The 19788-nt window shown below is 35.0% G+C and overlaps 1 protein-coding gene across 1 annotated transcript in view; it reads left to right on the forward strand.

The window, feature by feature from the left end:
- The window catches only part of LOC150094046 (uncharacterized), a 430703-nt gene that overhangs the window by 1152 nt on the left and 409763 nt on the right, over positions 1-19788 (forward strand). The window lies entirely within an intron of this gene.

Raw genomic sequence — 19788 nt, forward strand, 5'->3', positions numbered from 1 at the left:
TTACGATTTAGTTTGAAAAACGTACGCAATAGCATCTTCCAGACAGCGAGACAGTATTTGATTACCGCAGTGACCTTGGGAACCCTGCACGCTACTCGAGACTAGTTGGTTTTCGATGTAGCTACTGTAATTCAGCGCTGCATATCTCGAGGAGCAAAATTACCTTTTAATGCACTCGAATCGAAATGAAAATTATAAAATTTAATAAACGAACTACTGATCATGTGAAAAATTCAAGCAGATTCTATTTGGAAGGCCGAATAACGAATAGTTCATCAATGAAATAAAAAGTAGATGGCTCCGAGAACTTGCTTTATTCACGGAATAGTAAAATTTGGGATTCTGTGGACGGAGTAACATAAAATAGAATAACACTATTCTGTGTACAGAAGTATGTGGAGGCCTTTTGCCCGCTCAATGACCTGGTTTCTTAGTGCAGGATCGATAGCATAACGTCTTGGTTTGCGGGGATCATTTGGGAAATTAATTGTGTGGCAGATAACACCTCAATCTAGGCTGCAAGAATGTTGGTATGGTAATGGAATATCTCCCCAAGCGGTTCTACTTTAGCTGTGTTGAGTTGATTGCAGCAATATCAGTGCAGCTTTTGCGGGATAACTTTGTTCGTACTTGTGCACTCTTTAACCTTGAGTCTTCTTTTTTCCAGATTCGCGTTTATTGATGGTTCTCTTAACCAGGTTCTAAGCGAATCGGCTTATACCTTGTGGGTTTTCTACGCAAAATTGCTAGCAAACAAAGAGAGAGAGAGAGAGAGAGAGAGAGAGAGAGATCAATTTGCGCCAAATCATGTTATGTAGTTATTTAGATGTGCTTGATGTGCATTTTAACAAAGATACTCAAGTGGAAAATGGTGATCTGTTTAAGGTGAGATTTTTTTTCTCTCAAAAAACCACAGATTGTTTTTCGCTTGTCGCATTAATGTTTCTTCAATGGATTAAGTACGGCAGAATTTCTTTTGCTCTATTTCTTCATTTGTTAATTTCAAGATAATTTTCATCCAGAGAAAATTTAAAACTGCTACGAATTAGCTTATTAATGAGCGATAGATCGATAGATAGACACACAGAGAGATTTACCTTATAACAACTCGTTTTTTTTTTTGGGGGGGGGTGTTGACGAGACCAATACTGCATACATTTGTTTCTCATTTTCTTTCACGTAATGGATGCAGTTTTTGTATTCTAAACGATTAATTCAGGTAACTAATTAATATATTTCAATCAGACCACTATTTCCTTTCGATCTTACACTGTAAGATTTACATCTGGAGAAATTAATAACTACGGTTCTATCATCTTCTAATTTAAAAACAGAGAAAGAATGAAAAAAAAATAATAATGCACAATGTTACTTCATTCATGAATAATTTCTTAAGGCCAAAATGAAATGCGGATGGCACGTACGTTAAATTATTATTCATTTACAGAAATTCGGCATATTTCATAACCATTATCAATACAGTTGAAAAGAGGTAAAAAGAACAACCCTTATGCGCTAGCAACTGCAGGAGGACAACGATTAGAATTCAAGGAACGAAATAAAATTTAAATAATTAATCACAGTTTTATGAAATACGTGAATGAAGAGTGTTATTTAGGGTGAATGACTTCCCAGAATTGTGAAAGTTAACGGCAATCATTTGTTAACAGCGATGAAACCTAGCCGAAAATTCTGCAAAGAATGAATAATTTAGCGTAATTTCACCCACATATAATTTTATTCTTAAGTCTTCTACTTATGTCTCGTTTTTGTTTAAAATTATGAATAATTTCTGAGGGCTAGTGTCATGTCTGCAGTTTGTTCCTTTGATATTATGAGAGATTATCCCTTTTAGAAAGGGTAAGTAATTCTTAGTTAAACCAATACGGAAGAGTATTAAACTATTGTAATATAAGAAAATCCATTAGTCATATTTATGTAAAATTTTAAATGAACCGCAAGCATCAGTGTGGGAAAAATTTGAAGAATCCACTTGACTAGAACAGAATAATAAAATATGTAGGTGTGTCATGTAATACAAACTGATTCGTGGAAATTGTTGAGATAAAAGACGGTAGTAAGCTTATTTATTTGTTATCCTTGTTGTCTGCAGATGGGTGTTTACTTTTATTTTAAAGGTGAAGTTTTCCATTGAAAAAAAGGGATACTAAATTTGTGTTCTACTTATTGATATTTGCATCGAAATGCCCAATTTATTGCTTTTTATTAATCAATACGAAATTACTTCAAATACTATCATTGTGCTTGCTTTGAAATTTTAAAACAATGATAATCAAAATTAGAGTACAATCATTAATTTTATTTATTGTGCGTAGAGGATATTTAAATTACTAAAGAATTTTGTGTGCAACCCTGGAATGGTCCTGGATTTCAATCGGAAAATCATCATAATCATGACCATATTCAAAGCTAAGGATATATACGGATGTGGAGAAGAGTTAAAGAAAACTAACAGTAAAATAGACAACACAATTTGCCGTTCCTTAGACGGATTTATTAAAATATGGCAAAATTGATCTCTACCTTAACTATTAGACTGATTTTTCAATATTTTCTAATAATTATCAGTAGTTCACATAACTCATAATTAGTTGATTAATGTAATGCAACTAGTTTTATAGGCAGCCATAAAATAATAATAATCTTAACGATTACTCATTAACAGTTTTTACTTGGCATTTAAAATAAAGCCGGAACTGTAGAGTGCACTGTCGAATAAAAATTAATGTATGCCACCCATTGTATAGGCGATCCATACATAGACAACCTTTATTGGGCGAGGTTAGCATCAGATAAGCCGTAAATCCCTCTCTGAGATACCAAAGTTGTTGTTTTTTTTTATATCACTCGACACCTCCAGTAACCTTTGTGGTGATGGCATCACATCAGGCTATAAAAATTCATTCACCACCTAAACATTTTATTTGCTTCAAATTCTTACATCTGGGATGAGGATAGATAATTTCATATCTGATTAATAGAATAAAATATTTACAATAGAAATATTTCTTTTCTTGTGCTCCTCATCAAGGAGTTTACCTGTTATTGCTTCGTTTGTCTTTGAATCTTACAATTGGTCTCTCTCTCTGTTCTATATTTATTTCTTTTGGTTTTATGCTCATCATGTTTTTATATTTATTCTATAAGATGTGAACGAACGATAATCTTAGTTGCATTTCTTTGATTATTTCAAAAATGTTAGCGTCGAGTTATTTTTATGCAATGGATATTGTATTCTTTAATGAATACCAACAATCAAATAATTGCTATTAACTGCTTTCAAACAATTTAAAATGGCTAAGTCTCCATAGACACTATTTTAAATATTAGTTCATTTCATAAAGGCTGCAGTTCGCATTCGTACAAAAATCGAGCAGGGAAACAATCCATAAGGACAGAGTAAAAACAGCGAAGACTGCCAAACCAAAAATAGCTTACGGGTAAACCCATATCTGTGCAATTTTTCTTAATTTTTTCCATCCTCGGAGAATGCCTCTTCCGTTCTTATATCCGAAATCAAAGCCTCCGGTATCAAAGTAAAGATAACCCGCATTTCGCAGAAGCTTCCATGACAAACGTTCGTTCTTTTTTCATCATATGTTGCTTTTTGAGTGTGCCAAATATTCATTCATTCAGCTTCTTTCTTTCTTTCTTTCTTTCGTTTTCGTGTCGATCACCGAATTTTTTTCTCCCACCTCATATTACGCTTAGCTTTTTTTTTCTACTCTCAATAGCTGATTTTTATTCTTAAAAGATTTTTAATCAATCTTTCCATATACGTACATAGATGGTTAGAATTTCAGTTTTCATATAATTTCGCAGGATAGTTATAGATTAAATTTTAGTAGGGCTAAATACAATTGTAGTCCTACTTCTTTTAATTTTTTTGATATTATTTAGAGCTGTGTATTTAAAAATGTCTCAGAGAATTCCGGAAATTAATATATTTATCACGATTACTTTAATTCACGATCACAAGTCTCTTTTAGGAAATCTCTTTCAAATTCCTTCTTCTCCTCTGTTATCCGTGTATATTGTCTTCTCTAATTTTGTTGCTTAAGTTGATTTACCTTGTCCAATCTCTATTTCACCACTCAAACACGCTTGAATTTCTACGTCCTTTTCGAGAAGAGAAATCCAGAGTTATCTGAAGGAAAATCCCCCCCCCCCAACTTAAGTCTGAAGCCATCTAACGTCACTGGACTGAAAAATGTTTAGATAAGATTTTTTTTTTCATCCATAAAAGGAGCGAATTTAAATATTTATATAACCAGGCATATCTTCTCCATACCGTACTGTGCTGTGATTCATAAACCTCCATATTCCTATTCGCAACCAGGAAACTATTACTCTTAGTTATCTGTTGAATACCTGTGAGATATGCATTTCATGTAAGCAGGTAGCGGAGTCTCCTCAAAATAGCAAACAGCATCACTCACCCGTCTAGACACAATACACTCGCGTCTCGATTCGACATACTAACCATTCTAAAGCCTTCCCACTCGATAACATTAACAAAACAGGCACAGGTACAGGTATAAAATGCACGTGGTACAAATGGATATTAGCATGAAGGCCAATTGTATGGTGGTGTATTTAAGCAATAACAGCATATGACTTACCATCTTCGACGTAAGCCACACAATAAGGAAATATGACAAAAAGATACACTAGTTTGTGAAATAAAAGAATCAACATATTTTATTTAAGCAATATTTTATTTTTATTTCTTCAATAATTTAATATTTTGATTTACTAGCAGATTTGTTATCTAGAGAATATAGTTTCATTTAATATTGTTTCAATGGGAATCTGCATGTCACAATCACATCATAGACTTTGATTTTTGTATTCTTTCCTTTTTATTATAATGATAAAGGCACTTAAGAAACATAGCAATTTAGAAGTGCATTTATTTACTTGCTTGTATAATGAAAAATTTAGAAAACGAAAGGTGAGAACATTATAATATTATAATGTTCTTACCTATCGTTTTAAATAAGGGGGACCGGAAAGTAATAAAATTTTTGAACTACATTTTTAATATAAATTTTATGAAAGAACAAATTAACATTATTCAATTATATAATCGCCATCGTTAATTATAACCTTATTCCAACGATCTACTAAGTTTAAATTCCTTTTTTGAAAAAAGTTTTTTCTTTGGAGGCAAAAAATAATATCAAACTCCTTTGGACATCATCTTGCGAACGGAAGGTTTTATTTCTTATGCTGTGTTCTAAGGACCAGAATAAGTGATAGTTACTAGGGGCAATATCCGGTGAATATGAAGGATGTGTTAGAAGTTTCCATCCTAACTGCCTAATTCTTTCTTCAGTCATTCTTGCAGAATGTGGTTTTGTATTATCTTGCTGCAAAATTACCCCTTTTCGATTGACAAGCGCAGGACGTTTGATTATCAATGCTTGATGTAGTCGCTCTAATTGTTATCAGTAGATGGCTGCTGTGATAGTCTTACCTTGTTCCATGAGTTCGTAATGAATATCCCACCAAACGCAACAGAACCTTTTGTGTATGAAGTCCATCTTTAGGTGTTGGAATTGGAATTTGATTTGGAGAAAGCCACTGTTTTTCGCGTTTAATATTCATATACAGCACCCATTTTTCGTCATCACCAGCTACGACTCGTTCCAAAAAGGGGTCATTTTGTTGTCTGGTCAACAATGAATTGCAAATCGCCTGTCTCTGGGCTTTATTGTTTTCTGACAGTTCATGCAGTACCCAAACACCCTGTTTAAGAACCTCCCCAGTCTTATGTAAGTGCTCTTGGACAGTTGGTCATGATGAATTAAGTTTCTCTGCTAATTCTTATATGTTTTTTTTTTTTGGATCTGATTCAATGAGAGTCTTAATCGCATCCTCATCTAGAGTAAGAGGTCTTCCAGATCCAGGACGATCAGAGAGATCAAAATTGTTTTCTGCAAATCTCCTAAACCATCGCTGACATATGTTAACCTTCAATACGTCTCCATAAGTTGAGTAAATGATTTTGGTAGCCTCGGTAGCATTCTTTCCTTGGTGAAACAAAAACAGCATACAGCGACGTAAATGGTGGTCTTCAACTTGAAAGTCCGCCATATTAAAAAAATAATAATCTAAAATTTAAAACAAAAAAGATTTTTTAAATAGAAAAGTAATGCTAATATTTAAATAAAAATCAAATTTAATAATTATTGTGTTATTTAAGAAAAACAAATCGGCTAAAATGACCAATTAAAAATAATTGAATACTTTCAGGATCCCCTTAGTATATTCATTGTAAGTGGTTACATAATGAATGCAATTACTTATTAAGTTGAGAAACAGAAGAACTTTTACTTGTGAAGAATTTTTCAGGCACTGTACTGTGGATCATAGAGCAGTTAAATTTGCTAAGCGAATGCATTTTAATTCATAATTTGAAGAATCGACTGGAAAAATTGTCATTTGTTTTTGAACTCATTCCTCTGTGTGACAGTTCAATGTGAACAATATTGTTCCGAAATCTTTCTCAAAATCCTTTTAACGTTTTTGCTTAGTGTAATTAATTTAAAATGCAACCAGAGGTTATATTCGATTTGCAGCCATTCAGCGTATCTGTTTTCATCTGGAACAATTCAAAAATGAATGAGTGCATTGGATGCAATTGCATACGTTGTAAAAAGTAGAAATTCAAATTATTTCGATATATATGCGTACTGTTTTACTTTCAAACAAATATGTTGCTGCATAAAAAGGAAGTAATTTCATTAGAGATCGCTATGAATGCGAACTAAAGTTTATATATATATATATATATATATAAATAGGAAAAACACTCTACGAACTTTTTGATAGCCAGTTGTGTAATCAGCAAATTTTCTCACTAGTCTTCCTGCATGTTGGATTTAAAAGTGCAAGTAGTTTTCGAAATTGCGTTTCGTTAATAAAGCATTTTAAATGTCTTTTCGCTAAAGCGCTAATGAATTTCAGTGGAACTACATTTTTACGCATAATGAAATTTTAAATGCACATGTGAAGAGAAACAACTAATTTTATATTTTTTTATTCGCAGAACATTTTTTGTTCCTTACTGACAAAATAAACAACACGAAGTCGACGCGTATTAGTATGGATGGAGTTTGCTTATAATTTGCATCCAGTTTCAAATATTTGCATGTCTCCCGTAACAGATCTAAAGGAAAGAACAATGCCTCCAAATACACTTTCTGTCCAATGGGAAAGAACGTTGGGGAAAAAAAACTGGTTTATTTTTCCTCCTATTGCGTTGGCGATGATAAATTAGTGAATTTTCGTTTGGTTTGTACCCAGTCGGTTCACCTTTCGGACGAATCGTGTTCTCCATTCTGTGCTGTCTTCGGAACTAGTAGGGGGGAAGTCGAGACGCGTTTCCCAAATTCTGTCTGAGGTACCGACTTCGTGTAATTTGATAGCATCCTATTTTTCCTTTGCCATAAAGTCAGACAAAATGACGCCGCAGTCTTCACCGCCTTTCTCGGAAAATATTGTTCAAAGACTTTCTTCAACCAATATGCGATTCTAAAGTTTACTATTTTGCTTACTAAGAAACCAACTCTTTTAATGTTACACAGTAAACATGAATGTTTCAGTTTTCCATTTGTTTTGCTTACGTGGGGAAAGAGGGACAGGAGTGGGGGGGGGGGGGCAAAAAGGAAGACAAAATAATTCTGAGCGAAAGTGAAAACCCTCTACGTTGTATCTGTTTGTATGTAGGTCGCTCGTTCCCAACTTTTCAGAGTTTTACCGTGTAGATTATTTTGTTCATCGGGAGAATACGATTAGCATTGCCAGAAGGTGAAATAGTGTGGTGGTTCGCATACAGGAAGCTGCCGAGGAGAATGATGCCGTTACTGTTCTCTCTAAATATTTATAAACTAGAGAACTCGGCGTAATCTTATGACGCGCACGTGCTCCGATATCCCGAAAAACACGGTTGTTATATTTATTTCAAACACACGAGTTTCGGTTGAAATAACACACTAGAAAAATGTAAAGCAGTCGAGGTTTTCACATCACTACTTAAATTGAACGTTCAACTCCGGAATATTCTACAAATGCCTCTCATCGTCGCAAAAATTGGTAAATGAAAACAAAACAAAAGTGCTTACCATTTTCAGAGAAGACTGTCTACGTAAACACAGTTTCGTTTCAATCCCCGAATTCAACGTGGGAAGAATGCACTTCGGCTTATCTGTATCCAGCTTTATTTTATTTTAATATTCGCATAGCAATGGAATATTAAAACTTTATCCCTTATGATCATGAAGACTTACACAACTTTCTTCTGAACTCTAAAACGTTTCTACTAACAAGAGTAATTTTTTTTCATCCATCTTTTCTCTTACTTCCTTAAAATTGGTTAGTTTTTTAAGCAGCTATCTCTGTGCTCAGTCGGTAATGATGATACCTTTATTTGGTAATAGCTTCTATCAGTTGAATCCCGTATAGCATGCGGAGAACTATTATAAGGCTTTTAAACTGAAGAGGGTTTGTTAATTTCATAAGTTAGTAGAAAGATATTATTTTCTCCAATACAGGTAACTCAGCCAGAGGAACACACGCAGTTAATAAAGTGACATTACTTGTTTTCCCGTAAATTTAAAAAAAATCAACATTTGATTACGAGAAATTTTACAAGATATGATAGTAGAATACGTGATTGCTACTTTGGTTACATAATTTAAAGGAACTGAGAGAGATTCTCTCTCTCTCTCCCCTACTATCTATCTGTTTTTCCCACCTAATATTATTAGGCTTCCATGTACTCTCATATTGCTTTATGAGAAATACCTTTATTTTATCTCAATATATTATTAGGTTATAATTTAACTGCGAAGTTATAGTAATTAATTTTAATATATATTGGGAACGGTTACTTAATCCTATTTTTTCAAACCTGTTTCGTTTAAAGAAGAATATACATAAAAATAAACACTGAAGATCTCATCTAATATACAGTTTTTCTTTTCAGACAGCGTCAAATAAATCTTGTACAGTGTCTGCACAATGTTGGATTAAGACAATCTATGCGTGACAAAAAAAGACACCCGCTTTTTCTCTCCTGAAATACGAGTAATAAAAAAAGTAGAAAAAAATGAAGAAAGATTGCGGCCAACTGTTGTCATGTTCTCACTTATTCAGTAATATCTAAAAAGGGTCGAGTGTCCCTTATCTCTCGAATTTCGTTCTTTCTTTCTTTGTTTTTTTATTCTTCCTTAAATGAGACGCTGAAGTCACAAAACAATTTTTCCGAGTGCGACCTGTACAATGTCTACAGTAGAAAGTCCTCTCTTACTTTATGTTATTACAAGAAAGAAATAGACGGAGACGATTTTATTTCTTGTTAGATGAAATGGAGGTGGAAGCTGTCGTGCGCTTTCCAGATCCAACCGGGAATCACACTTCGTCCATTGTATCCCATAAAAAGTGAAGTCGCCAATGTTGGCCATTTGTTGTTGGATTTAGTGATATGAACAGGCGGTTGGAAAGAAAAAAGAAAGACTGTGATAGAGTGAGAAATATGTACCGTAAAATGAAAACGACCCCAAGAACAGAGGAATTGAAATGGGATAAGAGGAAGAGCAGAGAGACAAAGAAAAGATCAGCTGATAAGTGAAATATAGAAGCTGGACGAGTTAACTTAGAACAGATACGAAATAGCCATAATATCTACGACAAAAAGTGAAATGGTGCAGAAATAAGAATTTGGTATAAATATTATTTCGATATTCAACTAATTGGCGTTTTGCCTAACCATGTGCTTAGTGGTGATGGCGAAGCACTGAATGTGTGGGCAAGATACTCTGTAGACAACGTCTACAGAGTATCTTGCTGTAGTGCGTTGCTTGTATCTGTTGATACAAGAAAGCTCTATAATCAGTTTGATCTTGGCGCATTTATTATTTGACGATTAGGAACAACATGTGTAATGCAAAATTCAGTATGATAACAATCCAAAGGACGACCCAGAATTAGATGGATACACAAAATAAAAGAGGACCTGAAAACCAAATCACAACAAGCAACACCAAACTGGACAGAACTGTTCGGACTCTCCCGGGACAGACAGAAGTGGAAAGAGTTCATTCGGCCTCATCATAATCCACATAGATGATGGAAAAGAGCAGAAGAACAATTGAAACTCGAATTAAAGAAAATAACATTTGATGATGGCAAAATGATCCTGCATGAGTTGTTTCCATTCCAATATGGACGAATATTAGTCGAAAGTAAGGCACATCCTGCATACGTCAAATATAGAAATGTGAAATGTTTCACAAGGCTAAATTAATGGTTAAAGTTATCATTTGGAACATCTGTGATGCAGATGTTTGAAATAGTGACAAGGTCCGGAGAATGAGTACTTCGCCCTGAGGAGCCTATTGGTATCTTAATCCAAGATAGTTCATTACTTTTGGTCGAACATAAATTCAAGAGAACCAACTCAAGAGTACTTTGAGGACAAAAGAATTAATTTTCCGGTCTGTTTGTGAGAGTGGATAGCGAAACTGCTTCTCCTATGAGATTCAGAGTTCAAATTCTACCGTAGGTGTGGAAGTTTTTGAATGAGTTGGGGTGAAAATAATCGTCCCATGAGAATCGCCCACTATCGTGCTTATTAAAGGGTTCATGGTTTGAAAAAGAAATCCACGTTTGTCCTTAGGGCACTGATTTCGGATTATGTAACCCTTAGCCAGCACGGTTGTGATGAATTACAGGATAAAACAGTTCGTGAGATTCCCATAAAAAAAATAGTTTCATGCATACCTAAACCTGCATTTAAAGTTTCATATAAATGTGAAAAATGCTACTATCAGTATGGAAAAGCCTGCTTCAAAGGGTATTGACGTCGTTCGCCATGAAAATAACAAAATGAATGTTTTATTATTTCATCGCATTATTCATTGCGCTGTCCTCCGAAAATGCGAAAAATCTTCACGGGTTTTCAAGGGAATCAGGTGGGCACAGAGATTTTTTTAAAGTATCTCATATTCTGCCAACTGGTTTTCTGCTTTTAAAAAAGGATGTCCAAATTATCTCCTTGCTGGTTATTAAAATGTTTTAAATTTTAAACTTCTCAGCCAATGTTTAAACAACTTAAGGGTCTGTTTCCGTTTCCTTATGTCTTTATATGCGGTTTCAGATGGAAGTAGTTTGCTTGTTTTCTCCACGGAACAGATAAACTTAGCCAATGTGCGCACACAAGCCTCAGGATCTTATATGCACTTGCACCAAACCCCAAACGAATACTCTTATTCTATTAGGCAGAGAACAGACCTTTTATAGTTGCTTACCGGCAGTGCACTAACTAAACTGAAAACAAACTCAATTGGCTACGTGCAGGTATTCCTTCCATGTTGACCTTATGAGTAATCATTGAGAGTGAACTATCTTACAGATATGAAATATTAAACCATGTATTTTGATAGCATTAATATTTCACATCTTTCTCAGGATTTTCAAACTACGTTTCTTTCTAGATACCGCTTAATTAAAAAAAAAACACCATTTATGCTATTTACGTCGAAATCCTATCATGCGCCATAGTTCCTAAAGAAAAAGTGTTTCAATAAACGCTACAGAACTGCCGTTTTACTCAGTATTACCTCAAAGAAAAAGAAATGTCTCTTTTCCTACCATGATCTAGCCAATTCGGCGAGATCATTGTAGGAATGTGTTATCTGTCAAATGGATGATATAATCATCAGCCAGTTTATTTTTAGCAAGAGAGAGAGAGAGAGAGAGAGAGAGAGAGAGAGAGTTAATTGTTTATCCTGAAAAAAAAACACTTTGATTATCTGTCATAGTTGAAGTAGGGGATTGGATGAATCCTATTGATCACTTTTTCTCTCGCTCATTAACTCATGTCTCATCTTTTTTTTTAGAATAAAATTCTAAATACAATTAACGAAAGCCAAAAGTACATTGTAATCGCATTAACAACTGTTTCTAAGCAGTGCAATACAGAGATTCTTTGGTATAATATAAGCTATGTATTTTTTATTTGATCAAGGAATGAAAGGTCGCAAGACTTACAGCACACCAGTGCGAGTGTGGATAAGCGAAGCGAGGTTGGGGAAGACACCAACAAGAGTCCTTCCACTGAATACCGAATAGGATATTTAGTGGAAGCTCGACGCCGTTGGTGAACTGTTCTGTTCACTGCAAGAGTTGTTAGTTTTAGTGACCACTAAGAACATTCTGACTTTGGAATTATGTGACTTTATTATGTTGCTCTCATCCACGAAAGGTTAGTTGATAACCAGTAGCATATTTTACAATGGATAGGCTAAGGATTATTTTATTTTGTTTAATCTATTTTATTTTTTTTTTGTATTTTTAATTTATTTTTTACATGGTCTGGAAACCATACCCTAGAGACCAAACGTTGAACTTTCTCAAGCCACTTCAGGCAGGATTAATAAATGATTTGAAATATGCTGCTAAATACTCTGTTAGGAAATATTGAACAGCATTTTTATGCGAATTTTATTCCACCCTATTAAAGGACAATCATATTTTACGTAGTATAAACACACGAATCCCACGAACAACTGAGTAATATCAGTTTTCCAAATTAGGCGATATATGAAGCTAAAGAACAAGATCAGACCACCTCTTTCATCAAATTCTCGGGAGTATTTTTCAGATTTTATTATTTAAATTAATTATTAAAAATTTGGTAATCGTGTGTTTTATGAAGTCCGTACTGTACTCGACGTCTTCCTCTTAAATAGCTGTGATGAATAAACGCCGATTCCTGTACGGAAAGGCCAGAATATATTTTAACTTGCACAGTGTATCGTACTCTACACAGATTACAGCATCAATATTTTTAGAGTTCAGTTTATTTTTATTTATTTTTTTCGCCTCAGTTGTTCAAAGTAACATGTAAATAGAAAGATGGAAGGTTTGTGATGTCTACCCTTTCCGCTGCATCGTTTGACTATCGAAGGAAGGCTCTTCCTTAAGCGACGCTGGGGTATTCAGAAAAATGATGGGAGTTATTGCAAAAACGGAAAAAATAAAGAAGAGACAGAGACATGCGGAAGATAGATTTTGATCGCTGAATACCCCCCAGGCATTGAAGTTGGAAAATAAACTTCAAACCTCCTAGTAAACATCTCTGTTGAACAGCGCAAGAATGTGCGAGAAGGTGATGAATATTTTCCTTGCAGTAATGTTTTCACGAGTAAAAAACATTTCTCAGCGAAAGAATTGAACGAATGCGAGCAGAAGACTAAACCAAAGGAAAACAAGCTTCTAAGGAAGAATTAAAGCCAACATCACGGCTTCAATATTTTTCTAAAATTGAAATATAATATTTTTAAAGACATTCATACATAATACCAACCTACAGTTATTCCCATGGATTTATATTTTTAATTTAATTCATATTTTAATGGTTAAATCGTCCAAAAATTCTACCCTGGATCTCAAAAACGTGGAACTCTTTCAAACCATTTCAGGACGTTCAATAACAACTTACCAACAAAGGATTCGAACCCGTAGCTGCCTTTAAAGAATAGATATCCTAACCATTAAGGCTTGCAATTATATAATAATCTTATATTGTATTTTTCACCCGTACCTGATACATATATGATTTATTTCTGATTACATGTTTTTTTTCCTTTCATGTATATTATCCAGATAATAAATCGATTTCGTTTGTTTGACAAGCAAGAGAGGTGGGTGAAAGATTCCGTGTGTGGGAGGCAACAAACAGTTCTGTTTATGTGGCGAATTACTCAGTATAAATATCATCATCAGAATATCTCTATTCGAATCCACTCATTATGAAAATATTCTTTCGACCTGAAAAAAAGTAAAGAAAAAAAAAAGTAATTGTAATTCACTAGGCCCCTTGCGCCTGCTCACTTAGAGCCTCCGTAACTCAGTCTGTATCGACGATTCCCTTTGAATGGAAAACTCTGGATTCGGATACTTAGCTTTAGTTGCTCCTTAATTTGAAACAAATCATCCCAGCCTGGTTTTACTCCATTTCCCAAGTAAGCAAACAGACCAAAAGTCAAGTTTGCGCCTGCAATTGATGCAAGTCTAACTGATCCCACAGGTAGTGCAATACCAGGGCAACTCGTGGCAAAGGTGGAACAAGCTTATTTACCCTTAATGCCAAAACACATCTCCCAGAAGGGGATGTATGATGTTTTGTATTAAAGGCAAGGGGCCACTACCCAGACCGGTTTCGACCTTTATTGAGGTCTCATCAGTGGGAGCTAGGCTAGAAATACCAAGATTTAGTAATACAGAGCTTGTAAGTATTTCACCAAAACAAGTTACCATAAGGTGTTTTAACCTTATTAAATAAAAATCTCTGGAGGAGATATAAATGTAGAAAGTATTTTTACCTTGGGTATAATATGTTAAGGATGCCAAGCAATTTTAAACCTGGTTTTACTCCATTTCCCAAGTAAGCAAACAGACGAAAAGTCAAGTTTGCGCCTGCAATTGATGCAAGGTCGAAATAAAGATCGAAACCGGTCTGGGTAGTGGCCCCTTGCCTTTAATACAAAACATCATACATCCCCTTCTGGGAGATGTGTTTTGGCATTAAGGGTAAATATTAAGATTAGTGATCGGAGCTTGTTCCACCTTTGCCACGAGTTGCCCTGGTCTTGCACTACCTGTGGGATCAGTTAGACTTGCATCAATTGCAGGCGCAAACTTGACTTTTGGTCTGTTTGCTTACTTGGGTAATGGAGTAAAACCAGGTTTAAAATTGCTTGGTATCCTTAACATATTATACCCAAGGTAAAAATACTTTCTACATATATATATATATATATATATATATATATATATATATATATATATATATATATATCGTCTGGGTGAGAGTTGAGTGTGACGGAAGAACTATACGTATATTTCCAATTTACTACAGTTCAAGAGTGCGAAAGTTTGAATGCACTTTTTTTCCTATCCTATCCTATCCTATCCTAATTAATGCTCGCTTAGACCCGTACTTTTACCGTGTAGGCATTCGGAACCGAAAATCCTAAGGAATAGGTTGGTTACTCCTTATTCCTGGAGGTGTCCTATGTCTGTAGAGGTGTGTGCACGGGATCGGTTTGCCTGATCTAGGGGACGAAAAACTCAAGTTTTCGGGTGAAAAAAAAACCTACTTCGATATGAGAGAGGATAACTCACCTTTCCTCGAACGAGACCAGATAAAGGTTCCTCACGTCAATGACGGGAATCGAATCCAGGTCTTTCCGACCAAAGGGTTCTTCTATACCCAGCTACATAGGCTCTTCACTTTGCATACAGCATGAAAATTATTAATTATAAAACCCGACAAGTCTATATATATGATTTCATATATATAGCTCTGCTACTATCCCTAATGATCTCGAAATAGTGATGACCCTTGTCTTGATAGCGAGAAATAAAATCCCACATCAAAAGTCCTTCAGAAGCATCCACCAGAAATCTTAATTGGCTGCAAAACCCAATATGATAATCAGGGTTTCTCAGTTCGTAAAATACATGTTTTTAAAGGATTTTGGAAATGGACAGTTACGATTTTCTTCTTCTTTTTCATATTCAAGAAGAAACAGAAGAATATAAGAGTTCATTCAAGTGGAAATAAATACCACTCGAAATCCGATCGGTATTTATTTCATCTTATGAGAAGTGCGTTTGCTTTAGTACTCTTGAGGCATAGCAAAACTACATTATATGCACAGAGATTTTTGGTTCAATATAATACACACACACATGGAGGTATAAGGCTAACTGCCTTATCCTCGATACGGTAGCAGTTAAGCGTATAGCAATCCTCTACACCTCAATGTAAAAGAGGTATAGAGGATTGTCTACATCTCTTTTGTCTGCTCACCTAGTTGGCCGAGTGTTTCTGAGAGTCTTTAGTTGGTGTGAGAACACGCTTAGCGGCAGCCGTAGTGTTTGATGTCCAGAGCAGAGACTCTGGATTTAAAAATAAAACTACAAAATAAAAATAGACAAAAATCCTTAGTACACTAACGGTACTGACCGGTGTACTATAGGTTTATAATTTTTTGTGGGTAGAACTCAATTAAAAGAAAAATATACGAGAAAATATGTACCAGATCTTTCAACTCGCTTAATAGATGAAGTGATGTGATTGTTTCTTTCATTATGCACAAAACCTTTTCACACAGTTGAATTATATTATATTTTATTTCGCTAACAGTTTTTTTTCTGAAAAAGAAAGTCTCGAATTTTGTTTTTTGATAAAACATGCGTAGAAAGCTACAGGATACAGGATACAGGACACTTGTAATCTACAAGTTTCCTGCACATAATTAATATTATGTGCTTCCTGTACATAAGAAGGAAGTGCTTGTTTATTTGTAGTGGACGTCGCCGCTCTAAGTAAAGTCCATCATAAAGCCAAAGAGAAAAGTATATTTTTTATTGCTAAGTTGCGATGCTAGATACAATTTCGAAGCACAGTTTTCTCATACTCTGGGGGGAAAAGATGTTTTTCTGAAACTTCTCCCACAAATTCCGAAATAAACACAATAAGGATATAAAATAAATGGCAACTGGAAGCAAAAATACCGGAATCACTTTTAAAGTGGATTTTGCGTGAGAGTGCGTGGGGAGTTCAGAAATGTTTCCTTTGCTTTGGAATTCTGAAAATGTAAGGAGGACTTTCTCTGAGGGAAGTGAAATACGAGAATGACCACTAGATATTGATACAGAAAATAACTGCAGTTGCCTCTTTTTTTTTCTTCTTCTTCAGTGGGATGGATAGTTCTGTAAGGTAGTTGAAAACAGCACTCCTCCGAGATCCCCAAATATATAAAACGTACTCGGTTATCGCCTGACAGATTACTGGAGAAATCCGGGGCAGGACTAGGAACTAAATACATTTTCGATACTCTATGAGAGCGCAGACATTTGGAGAATATCCATTTGTACTATCCCTCTAAGGCACACAGCACTCGAAGTTTCGTGCTTCACAAATAAGAATTCTCTGTGTTAAGGATGTTGTTGCAGTTGCTACACGGATGCCAACAACAAGAAGATGAAAGTCTGAGGTAGATATGACTGCCTCTGTAGTTAAATTTACAAATTCTTTCGGCCACATTTCTCCAATTTAATCGACTCAGTTCATTTTACGTGAAGTTTTCTCTCCAAATATACAGCATTTTACTTGGAGTATCGGGTAAGACTAAATACACATGGAAAATAGGGGAAACAAGCAAAGTAAAGAGAACGCTGTTCTTCTCCACTACTGTCTGAAGGATCACAATTTATTCTTAAACGTAGATATATTTATTTATAAAGTGAGATCATACTTGTTTAGGATTAAGATGAATTAGACACGTTACTTTTTTCAGCTTGTCACTTGATGGCGCTGTACTCTACTGTGCTGTACCAGGTAACATCACAAAACAGTGACGCACTTATTCGCTCTCTCTCTCTCTCTCTCTCTCTCTCTCTCTCTCTCTCTCTCTCTCTCTCTAATACTACCTTCTATTTTTTATATATCTTTCTCGTGTAGCTCTGTGTGCATCTTCCTTCTTTAGAATTACCCATCCCCTTGCTTCCTTTGTTGTTTTCCTTATCTTCATTATCGCTCCCTCTCACCATTCTCGCCTATCTTATTTATTTCCCATCCTGTTCTCTTCTCCTTTTCATTCTTGTGCATTTGTCGCATTCTCTTTTTTCCACTTATCTTTCATTCTTTATTACTCCTCTTTCTCCATATCTCTCTTTCTGTCTTTTCTTATTTCTTCTCTTTCCTACTCCATATCATCTTATTATCTTCTACGCTTTCTCACATTAGTTTTCTTGAAATTTCTTTACTTGTCGTTTTCTTATTTCTTTTTTCCTCCTTTTTTTCTTTCTTTTCTTCAAAAATTTTCTCCTTTGCGTCTCTCCCTCTTTATTTCTTTCCACACTTTTCTCCTTCGTTCCTTATATTCTCCGGCACTTTATTGCCACCACTCTCCATTTTCTCTTTCTTTAGTATTTCTATAGTTAACTGAAGGCAGTTTGACTTTTCTATAACGCATTCATTGGTCATTTCATGTTGCATTGATTCTCTCATAGGAAGGCATGTCTTAGGTGAAATCATTTTCATAGAATGAACAATAGTTCTTATTTATTATGCACATATTCATCCATTAACTAGTTACAGGTTATTCTCTAATGAGAAGAAACCTTAATTATAAATCCCAATATAGATGATATTTTAATTATTTCGTTTTTTAATGTTATTTCTATAAAAAACCGCAAGCCTAGATTCTGCTAGCAATTTAAGAAAGATGGGATAGAAAATTTGCAGAAATTGAAGAGTTGTATTAAATTTAATTCAGTTTTAAAGAAGACCTCATTAGATATTACTATTAATTATATTTTAATGAATTCACAGAAATCTATGAATTGATTTCATATCTTGACTTATACTCTATAAATTGAAACAACTAACAAGAAGCCAAGACTTCGTTAAAATACAAAATAATTCCGTTTACGAATGGTGAAGGCTAATGATTTATTGTTATTATACAAGAAAATAACAAACTTTCTATAGCAGCAATAAAGAACAATGTGCAGATTTAAAATTTCATGATACTGATACAAATCCACATGAAGTTGCCGGTTAGATAATATTCGTCTATTTATATTAAAAAGCATAGGACAAAATTATTCCCTTTGATTTTGTTCAAGTGATATTTTGTCTTAAACAACGCTGAACCATTTTTATATATTTTTGTTAAAACCAGTATTCGATTTTTATATACGCGATGTAAGTTGAAGCATCGACGAAAAATCCGAAGTTGTCATGTGCGTGTCAATAACTCTTCTTAAAGAGAGTTTGCTTCTGTTTTTGAGGATATGCCATTAAGAAGTTGCACAGAACTACTTGGTGCATGTTGAAGTTTCATGCGCACCGCAAACTTCCACTTCAATTACCTGTTCTAGCAGGAGCGATGATAATTCGGAACACATCTTCCTCTCCATTCACACGAGGAGGGTCACGAAACTGTCAAAGAGTTGCATCTTCAAACGCCATCTGGTCAATGCATAAAGTTTTCATCCATTTCCAGCAAAGAGCGATCGTGTCAGACGCCATCTGGCCCGCCGCCAATCCGTCAATATTTGCGGCGAACACTACACTGTATTAACATCATAGACTGCAGCCTTTGCCGTCTGCCCGGTAATAGTGGATTGCAGCTCGCGAGCAGTGGCCACAAGGCGACATTTAAGCATTTATGGTGGTCCTACGGCTAAGGGATTGTGCAGTAGAGTTGAACTTTTTTTTATTGCGAGATTAGTGATTCTCGCGTGGGTTGTAAGAAGGCACTTTAATTTTTATTTTCGATAAAAGTTTTGTAAATCATTGACGAACACTTCCTAGTGTTCAGTAATGTGCTGATGCATAATTTTGCATTCGTGTGTGTCGTAGTGATTGTTTATGCTTGAGTCAGTTCGATTCACAGAAGATATTTTGATTGGGTGGAAAAATGTAAGCATATCATAGTGAATGCCTTAAGCAATGCTTTCAAAATTACACGAGTTCTGAGTTTAATGGCAAAGGCGAATTTACGAGTCTTCGATGTAGGTGACCTTCATGGGTCCTCTTGTGGAAAGATGCGAATTATTAGTTTTTGTTTTAAAATGAGAACGGCCTCTTACAGAAGGTGGCAGGGTTTTGCTGGAGAAAGCAGACGGAGAACACAAGATATTAACAATTATTATTATCCTCATAGTCTTAGTCATTAA

This window comes from Typopeltis vanoorti, chromosome 23 (assembly GCF_054136105.1).
Source record: "Typopeltis vanoorti isolate ZY-2024b chromosome 23, IOZ_Tvanoo_1.0, whole genome shotgun sequence".
In the NCBI taxonomy this organism is placed as follows: Eukaryota; Metazoa; Arthropoda; class Arachnida; order Uropygi; family Thelyphonidae; genus Typopeltis; species Typopeltis vanoorti.